This window comes from Lathyrus oleraceus, chromosome 2, assembly GCF_024323335.1.
Source record: "Lathyrus oleraceus cultivar Zhongwan6 chromosome 2, CAAS_Psat_ZW6_1.0, whole genome shotgun sequence".
Taxonomy (NCBI): Eukaryota; Viridiplantae; Streptophyta; class Magnoliopsida; order Fabales; family Fabaceae; genus Lathyrus; species Lathyrus oleraceus.
The window spans coordinates 266943314-266952044 of record NC_066580.1 but is presented as its reverse complement, the minus strand read 5'-3'; the positions used below and the strand labels follow the sequence as shown (position 1 = coordinate 266952044).

At 41.5% G+C, this 8731-nt stretch overlaps 2 long non-coding RNA genes across 2 annotated transcripts; one reads left to right on the top strand and one right to left on the bottom strand.

Annotated features, from left to right (window-relative positions):
* Positions 1-54: 54 nt before the first annotated feature.
* Positions 55-5727, bottom strand: LOC127119105 (uncharacterized). The gene is made up of 3 exons (XR_007802631.1): positions 5589-5727; positions 4728-4794; positions 55-2193 (listed from the first exon to the last, which is right to left on the bottom strand). It is a non-coding gene; the product is annotated as an uncharacterized LOC127119105 (long non-coding RNA).
* LOC127119104 (uncharacterized) lies at positions 5584-7043 on the top strand. Its single transcript, XR_007802630.1, has 2 exons — positions 5584-6160; positions 6241-7043. It is a non-coding gene; the product is annotated as an uncharacterized LOC127119104 (long non-coding RNA).
* Positions 7044-8731: the final 1688 nt, after the last annotated feature.

Here is an 8731-nt window from a genome sequence, read left to right as displayed (position 1 = left end):
AAAATTCTGCTACAAACAAGGTCTTCAAGTTCCTAAACTCTCTCCATATATATCTCCATATTTTGAGCCTATATATCTTCTGATTTAGTCTTCAAGACCTCCACCTGGGAGTTAGGATATTCACCAGATATCCTTGCTGATCCCAGAACATATACTGAATTAATTAATTCAGTTTCCTACACATGTGCGATGTCACAGACCTGATGTCGTGACATCGTACATGACATGTTGGTCCAGATGTTGAATTTCTTCAACCCAACATATTAAAACAGCAGAGATGATTACATTATTTGTTTTCTAAAATTAATGCCAATCCTGAGGTATTAACAACATGCTCTTTTAACAGTGCTACCATTCTGCTCTTTATATTAGCCCCTGAAGCGGCCCCAACTTTCACTTCCTTTCTGACCTCGGCGGTGCCTGGAATAACAATCTTGAATCTCTCCTCGTGCGGTTGAATCACCTTCTCCTCTAGTTTCAACAACCTGGCTAATTCCAACAGATCACAATCTTCTTCGCCTTCTTCTTCGGCATGATAGATCGGATTGTCGAAGTCATACAGAGGTGTAACCGAATTGTTATCAATGAGATAAGGAGGATAGTCACTTTTGAGGTCGGAACAAGACGAATCAAAAGGAAAGAAAATGAAAACAAACGTTGCCATTTTTATTACTTTCTATTTTTAAACTGCAAAAATAAATGAAAGACAGGGAACACCGCTTTTAATCACAAAAACATCCATTTATTAATTATGCAAAATGATGCACAATGAAACACATGAGATGGCCCTTACAATGGACCATTACGTTTCGGGCAAAACGTATGGCTTTCATGCAAACAGAATTGAAAAACAGAAATACTACTCTTCAGGATGAGTGACAGTGATGATCCTTGAGGCTTTCCAGTTTCCTTGGTACGCACGATTTTATCCACGACTCAAGCTCGCGGTCACGGTCAATCTCTTCACCCACTATATAGGCGTGACCTGGATCCAGCATTCCGGCACTGATGAATGTGAACGGTTGACGACGTCTTCTGTTCTGCCCAGACGAGTCTTGATCTGGCTGATAGCCAACCCCGAACATATCCGCTTTCACCACAATGTCTATGATCCTTCCCCAGCCTAGGGCTTCTCCGTTCTTCACCACTTCCATGGCCTGTTTGTAAGAAGAAATGGACAGCTTCTTCTCTTTCTCAGCTAGAATGGCATCCTCTACCTTGACGGTTTCAACTGCCTGACTGGGTGTTTCGAATTTTTCACCGCGTCCATTTCTACTTCCATCATTCTCTGGATCGTTTCCCTCATCATTGCACACCCATTGGCAGCGACAGCCGCACAACAGTTATCAAAACTAGGGAATGCTCCACTCTTCATCAGATGTTTTGGGACCATAGACATGGGAGTTTTTAACTGACCCCCCTCAGTCACCTCTGTTCCTCTCTTGTCCTTTGACATCACCTTCACCCCCACGGGACCTGGCACAGGGTTAGCGTTAATGTTTAGTGTTGGCGCCAAACTGATGGCCTTAGAATCCACCATATCTTGGACGGCATGCTTAAAAGCTCTACAACCCTCAATGCTATGTCCGGGTGCCCCAGAATGGAACTCGCACCTGGCATTCTCGTCGTAGTTTGCAGGCCTCCGATGCAGTTCTATAGGAACCAATATCCTTGGCCGAACTAACCCAAGATCCCTCAACCTCTTGAACAGAAGGGTATAAGTCACGGATGGCTTATCAAACTGACGATCCGTCCCCTTCTTCACTTGGCTCTTAGCTTTCTATGCTTTCTGTTGAGGTGGCTGCTGTTGCTGTGGTGCAGGTGGATTACCAACAGGAGTGGTTACAGTGGCAGCATAAGGGTGGTAACGATCCTGACCGCGTTCTTTTTTTGCCTGCACACCACTTGATTCAACCTCCTTCTTGAGCTGACCATTGCCATAGGGCTTCTTTACTACGGATGACGGAGCCTTTCCCTGAACTTTCTCCTTTATCATCCAGCCTTCAATCCTTTCCAACCTCTCAGCCATTGCTTTCTGCCCCAAGGCGAGCCCTTTCACGACTTTGAACAATTCCCCCATCATCTCTTTCAATTCCAGAATATCGGCGTTGGGTGAATCCATCAGCTTGGATTTGTTGAGTCTGGCTGGATATCTGAACGGAATAGCTATGCGCACCGGTTAGATACTGACACCTACAAAACAGAAAACAGGTTAATATGACTCACGCATGCAATGTCTATCCGTACTAGGAATATTCTTTGATTCTAGCTTCATTGAGACGGATAATATTTCATCAACAACATTCTGACATCCGAATGTCTCTCGACCATAATCCCAATCAAAAAATGGACCCTGAGTACGGATAGACATGGGTTAAATGCAGATGGATGCGAAATGGGAATGATGCAAATGCATGCAGGCAGGTCACTGTGCCATCTTCCAAATCATCTGAAGACCCATCAAGTCTCTGAACCAGTCACAGTCATCTGCGGGTCCATGTAACCATAAATCCAACTTGAGGAGTTCCGAAATAAACGGAACCGGGGATATATCACTATCATCACAAGAAATCCACTGAACGGATGACAACCGGATCCTTTGAACAATTATCCTCAAATTCAACCCGGGGATCCAAAATAAACGGAACCCGCCGATAGATATCACGAACAGAACTCCGGCGTGTCAGAAGTAAGTACCCATAAGTCCATCTGAACCATAGTCACTATCAGTACCTGCAAATGATTCAATCCCGCCCCACTCACGGGTGTCATCTAGGCCAGGTTAAGGTCAAGAGAAACGCAGGATAAACAACCCTTTCAAGAATATCATCATGTACACACCAGATGTATGCACCGATAATACCCCATCAGGATCTGAACTGCTCGTGATACCATGTTCCGCTAAGTGGCGCAATACCACCCGCTTCCCATGAATCACTTTAATCCTAGGTGTCCTAGAGTTCACTCATAGCCTGGGTATTGGGCCTTTTACCTCTTGTAACTCCCACCCAACAGAGAAACAGAGACACAACCAGCACAATGAAAATATGATGCATGCAAACATAAATGTAAACATAAACGATCACATCATAATCATAAATGCAATAAATAAGCAGTAAAAGCAACCAAACCCCATCCTACAGAGCGCTAGTACTGACTCGCTTAGGGAAGATGGACCAGCAAGAGGTCAACTTCTCAGAAGATTGTTAATCCCCAGCAGAGTCGCCAGCTGTCGCATTACGCGAAAAACCGGCGGGAAAACGAAACAATAGAGCCGCCACCGTGCGTTATTTATCCCAAAAGAGGGAAAGGAAACGCTCGAAGTAAACCTGGAAAAGACACGGTCTCGCGACCAGAGAGAGATGGGATCGGGAGTCGGTTATGCGAAGGGAAGGTATTAGCACCCCTACGCATCCGTCGTACTCGACGGGATCCACGCACAAAAGAATAGAAGAAAGGTTGCTAAAGACTGCTCAAACACTGCACAAGGCTGGAAGCAAACACAGATGAAAGACGGAAGAAGAGGACTCGGCAGGATATCGCATCCTGGGCCTACGTAGTCTGTCAAGCACAGACATCAGAGTCGACGTAGTTCGGGACAGGGGAAACGTGCTCGCTAGGATGTCGCATTCTATGCATACTTATCTTCTCTAACTAGAGAAGAATCAGAGCACTCGTAGCTCGGCTAATGCACGCCAAACAAAACACAAACAGGAAACCGACTGCCAATCGCTGGACTTACGTCAGACTCCACACAAACAGGCAAACATGGAAACCGAATGCCAATCGCTGGACTTACATCAGAATCCGAACCAACAAACACACACAGGAAACCAACTGCCAATCGCTGGACTTACGTCAGACTCCAACAAGCAAACAAGACACAGGAAACCGACTGCCAATCGCTGGACTTACGTCAGACTCCAACACACACAAGAGGGGTTGAAAATGAAAAGGGCGCCCGGAGAGATCAACTCATCTCCTGCCTACGTACCTCATCTGGCATGAGGATCAGGGCGACGTAGTTCCCCTAAACAGGGAAAGAACTTCTAACCTAACCAGAGACAAAGGGAGATAACAGACTACTAGGGAGACTACGACTCGAGCCTAGAAGTTGTCATGCATACGATCCCTATGTTGAGGTCTCTATCCTAACTTGCACAGGAAGCAAGCTAGCCTAAACAGCACAATCATCAAACACAAGCACAAGAGCAAGCACACACACACTATATGCAAACAATTGGCTCACACAAGGCTAGGCTTTAGTCAAGGGATCATGTCAACCTCGACAAACAAGCCAACTGGAATAGGGTGTGGTTAGCTCTTAACCCCAACATCGAGAGTTAGGGTGAAGCAGATGAAATGGGAAGTGAGGGTAAGACCTCACAACTCTTATCCCTGGCCTGGGAGAGCTTGACTCAAATAGAAAGTATGGGAGTTCAGAATGTAGGAACTCTTCTCCACAGATGACTGACACAACAAGATCTTGGGTTCTTATTCACAATGCATCAACACATGGTGTGTGAGCAAAGTGAATGACACAACTGAATAGCAGAGGATGGATTGCACATCCCTTTTATCTGCCAATTGCCTCTTGAGAGGTCTTTACCTGCTTGGCACAAAATTAAACAAACACAAGCATTGCCTCTTAGGGAGGGCTTCAGACAGGTGCCTGCCAACATAACATGACAGGTCTTCCAGACTACATGAAGATCAAGGAATTATACCTCAGTGGTATGCAAACCACAAGCAATGCAAAGCAACTCAAATAATGAGTTAAAGCGGCTAAAGTACCTGTGTAAACAACCAACCAATCAGTACAAAATCCAGACAAACAGTTAACAATCAATATCAAACAGACAACCCAAATCATCATGCAACAATGAGCAAACATAAGTGAATTGTCCTCAAAGCCTACAAAACAAGCAATGTTAGCCAACAAGAACAAATGATCAAGCTCAAATGAGGGAGCAACATCAATCGTGAAGATGCACACTTGAACCTGAAATCCACAACTCAAATGTAAGCAACAAACCACTAGGTCCAAGCCTAGGGTCAAAAGGGATTAAAAAGTCAAAACAGAACCTAATACTCCACATGAAGCTCATTTAATCAAGTAATAACACGTCCTAAAATTAAGGGAGCATGCAAGATTGAATTATTTCTAAGCCTAGGGGTAGAATAGTCATTTCACAGTTATGGATTAATATCTATACATGAAAATTCTAATTATATCTAAACTAGATTTAATATTTCTAAAATTATTTCTAACATATTCTAATCCTAGAATTATTTCTAATTATTTTCTAATTAAATTCTAACCAAATTTTAGTACCCAATTAAAATTCTAAAAAAACTAATTATCTAAAATTCTATTAGACTAATCTAATCAATATTCTAAAATCCTAAAAGTTTAATCAAGGTTTAATATTCCTAAGACTATTTAATTCTAATGACTAATTAAGAATCCTAATACCTGATTAATTCTAATGCTCCTAAACTAAATATTCTAGTAAAGTAATTACAAGTTAATTAGTAAACAAAAAGAAAAAGAAACAATTGGGTTCTGAGATGGATTGAAGCCAGACCCATTCAGTGGGGGTGTACTGGATTCGGAGGTGGTGTATGGTCACTCCTAAGACTCCAGGCCTTGACCACCCAAGGCCCAAACCGAACCAAGGGAAACCTGCTCCCAAATTCTCTTCCTGTTAAGCGAAACACAGAAGCCACCGTGAAAACGTGCTTCCATTTCCCTAGCTTCCGCCGTCGAGGCTCGCTTAAGCCAAATCCAAAGGAAAACAAGACACGGCGAGTGCTTGATAGACGGCTCTTTCGTCACGATTTCGCTCGCCTTTCCTTCATCTTCGCAATAGGATTTGCTCATGAACTTCTTCACCTTCGTCACAAGATCGTTAACGTCCGTTTTCATCGGACAATTCTCCACATCTTGAAATCCGTCCGTACACGTTTCTTCATCGGTAAGCGCCACGCTCATCCATATCTCGCGACGGTTCAATAACATTCAACAGATGATTCGTTCGTTAATCAGTTACCGGATTCAAAGTTCATAGCATCAAATTCGACTCGATCTGTTATCGTGTGAACGATCCGGAACAAAAATGAAATAGCAAGCAACTTGAAGACTCACCGAATTGAATAGGTATCGAATTTTCCAAATGACTTTCGATTTCTTCTCTTTCTGTTATGGCGTGTTTGATTTCGTTAGGATTGTGGTTTCAGTGGAGGACGAATTGGAGACTATTTCATTTATCAAAGATTGGAAGATGAAGGTTGAAGATGGTTCGGTGAACGGAGATTACGGTTACGGTTACGGATTCCCAATGGTTGAAGGTTTGGCCAATGGAGATTACGGTTACGGTTACGGATTCGCAATGGTTGAAGAATTGAGGTTGAAGGAATGGAAATTACGGTTATGGAGGTTGTAAGAGGGTTTTGGTTGAAGAATTGAGGTTGAAGAAGAAGCTGGAAGAAAAAAAACTTGAGATAGGTGAAGATTGATGAATTTATAGAGTGATGGAGAGTGAGATTAGAAGTTTGTTTTTTCTGTTATTCAATTTCTTTTGCCGCTCGTCATGCAGGTTTTGGTATTGGCTCGGCTGGTGTGTTGCACTTCAATTTTGTGGCCTGTGTTTGGCTCGAAGCTTTGGAATTATGCAGCTTTTTGAAGCTTGCTGTTTGGCTCACCTTGCCGTCTTTAAAAATATGTTAAGCTGTTGTTGAAGCTTGTGGCTTGAATCATTGTTCTAGCTTGGTGGCTCGTCGTTTTGCACCGCTTCAGGCTTGGTTTGGTGCCATTTTGCGCTCTGCAGGTCGGAGCTTGTTGTTATTTTGTTGCAGCTTTTGGAAGCGTGTTGCCGCTTACCGTAGCCTGTACTGCAACTTTAGAAGCTTGTAGCTCACCTCCTTATCATTCTTCTTTTTATTACTTAATGAAAAAAAAGGTTATGAATTATATTGTAGAAATGGATAATGGATTGTAAATGGATAATATGGATTGAATTATTAGAAAATGAATTTGGATATGTGGTAAAAATGGTTAAGGATTTAAAAATGGATTAAGAAACATGGATTAATTTGGAAAATGGTTATTGGACCAAACTTATGGACTTAACAAAAAAAGAAAAGAATGGGCTTAATGCAATCACGATTAAATTTCCACAACCAAATCAACTTTTCAGTAATTAACTTGGATCGTCCAACTCAACTTGAATTCCCAAAATTAATTCGAAAAAGGAACGAAATGATTTCTAAAACCAAATTTATTTTCAAAGATCAAATCTAACTCCAAAATAATTCAAACTTCAAACGTTAATTTGAAATTGAAATCAACACGAAGTTATAATTAATCAGAACCATTATTAACATGATGCCAAGAGGATGCCTGCTTGTGGCGAACCATGCTTATTCAATGAAATGAATGAATGAGGATGATATGTAAATATTTGGGATTAGTGACCTATAAGATCAAATTGAAGGGCGGGGCGAATTTCAGGGTATGACATTGTGCAATCATCTGGCTATAACTTCTCAACCATTCACCAGATGCTCATGATCTTGGACTTTTTAGAAATGGGAGAGAAAGATCTTCAACTTTCATGTTGGACAAAATTTCATTTGAATCTTCTTTGAGGATGTAAAATCAAGTTGAATTTGAACCAAAACTTTTCCATTTCGGGAAACTTCTGATCTGACCTCAAACTCTTCAAGATAAGTATTTGTACTGGCAAATGAACTTCTTTGGGACATGAAGGAAGTGTCTCAAACCATCTCTCCACCTCCTAGCCCTCAGTTGACTTTGCAGTTGACTTCTGTGGGTCCCAGATGACCTGAAACTGCATTGTGGACTTTGAGCTTTCAACACTTGGCCAAATTGCTTCCAAATGATCCTTGGGTCATGTAAGCTCATTGGAACCACCCTAGGGCTTTGATCTCATGAAAAATGCTCTTGTTGCCTTGCACAGTTGAATCTCCTGATCAGTCTTGACTGATGAAATGCAACATGACATGCAATGTGAATGCAATGTTAATGACCTAAAAATGAAATGTATGTACAAATGGGAGGTGCAAATTTGAGGTGCTACAAAGACCATCAAAGTTTAATTATCAATTTCAATATGTCCTCTACAACTTTTATTCTTTGAGAAACTTCAAATTCAACTTTCAAGGGCACGTTCCAAGAGGAAACATTATAGATCATTTTGGGCCATTACCATTGAACAAGAGATTTTCCTCAACTTTTAAAATGCATAACTCCTTCATGCCAAATCCAAATGAGTTCATATTTGTGACCAAATTGAATAGGTTTGAAATAGATATAACTTTGATGAAGGAACTTTTTCCATTTGAAGCTCATAGCAAAAGTTATTTAAGGTGGAAGAAGTGAACATTTGACTTAATACTTTGAAAATTTTAAAATATGTTTGATTTTCCAAACTTCCACCTCAATCTTCATCATGATCCATGCTTCAAATGGAAAAGTGTTCAACATGAAAGTTGTTCTCCTTGATCTCACCTTTCCAAAAAGTCTAAAATCACTTCATTTAGCCAAGGATTGAATGACTTGCGCATGGCTTTTCTTCAAGGTTTCATTTGGATGGATCTCATTACCATTTCCCAATTCCAAATGCATGACTTCATGACACACTTTCAACATTGTTCATGATAAATTTTGGACCTTTTGACATCACTTCATGGGCCTATCACATGCCCA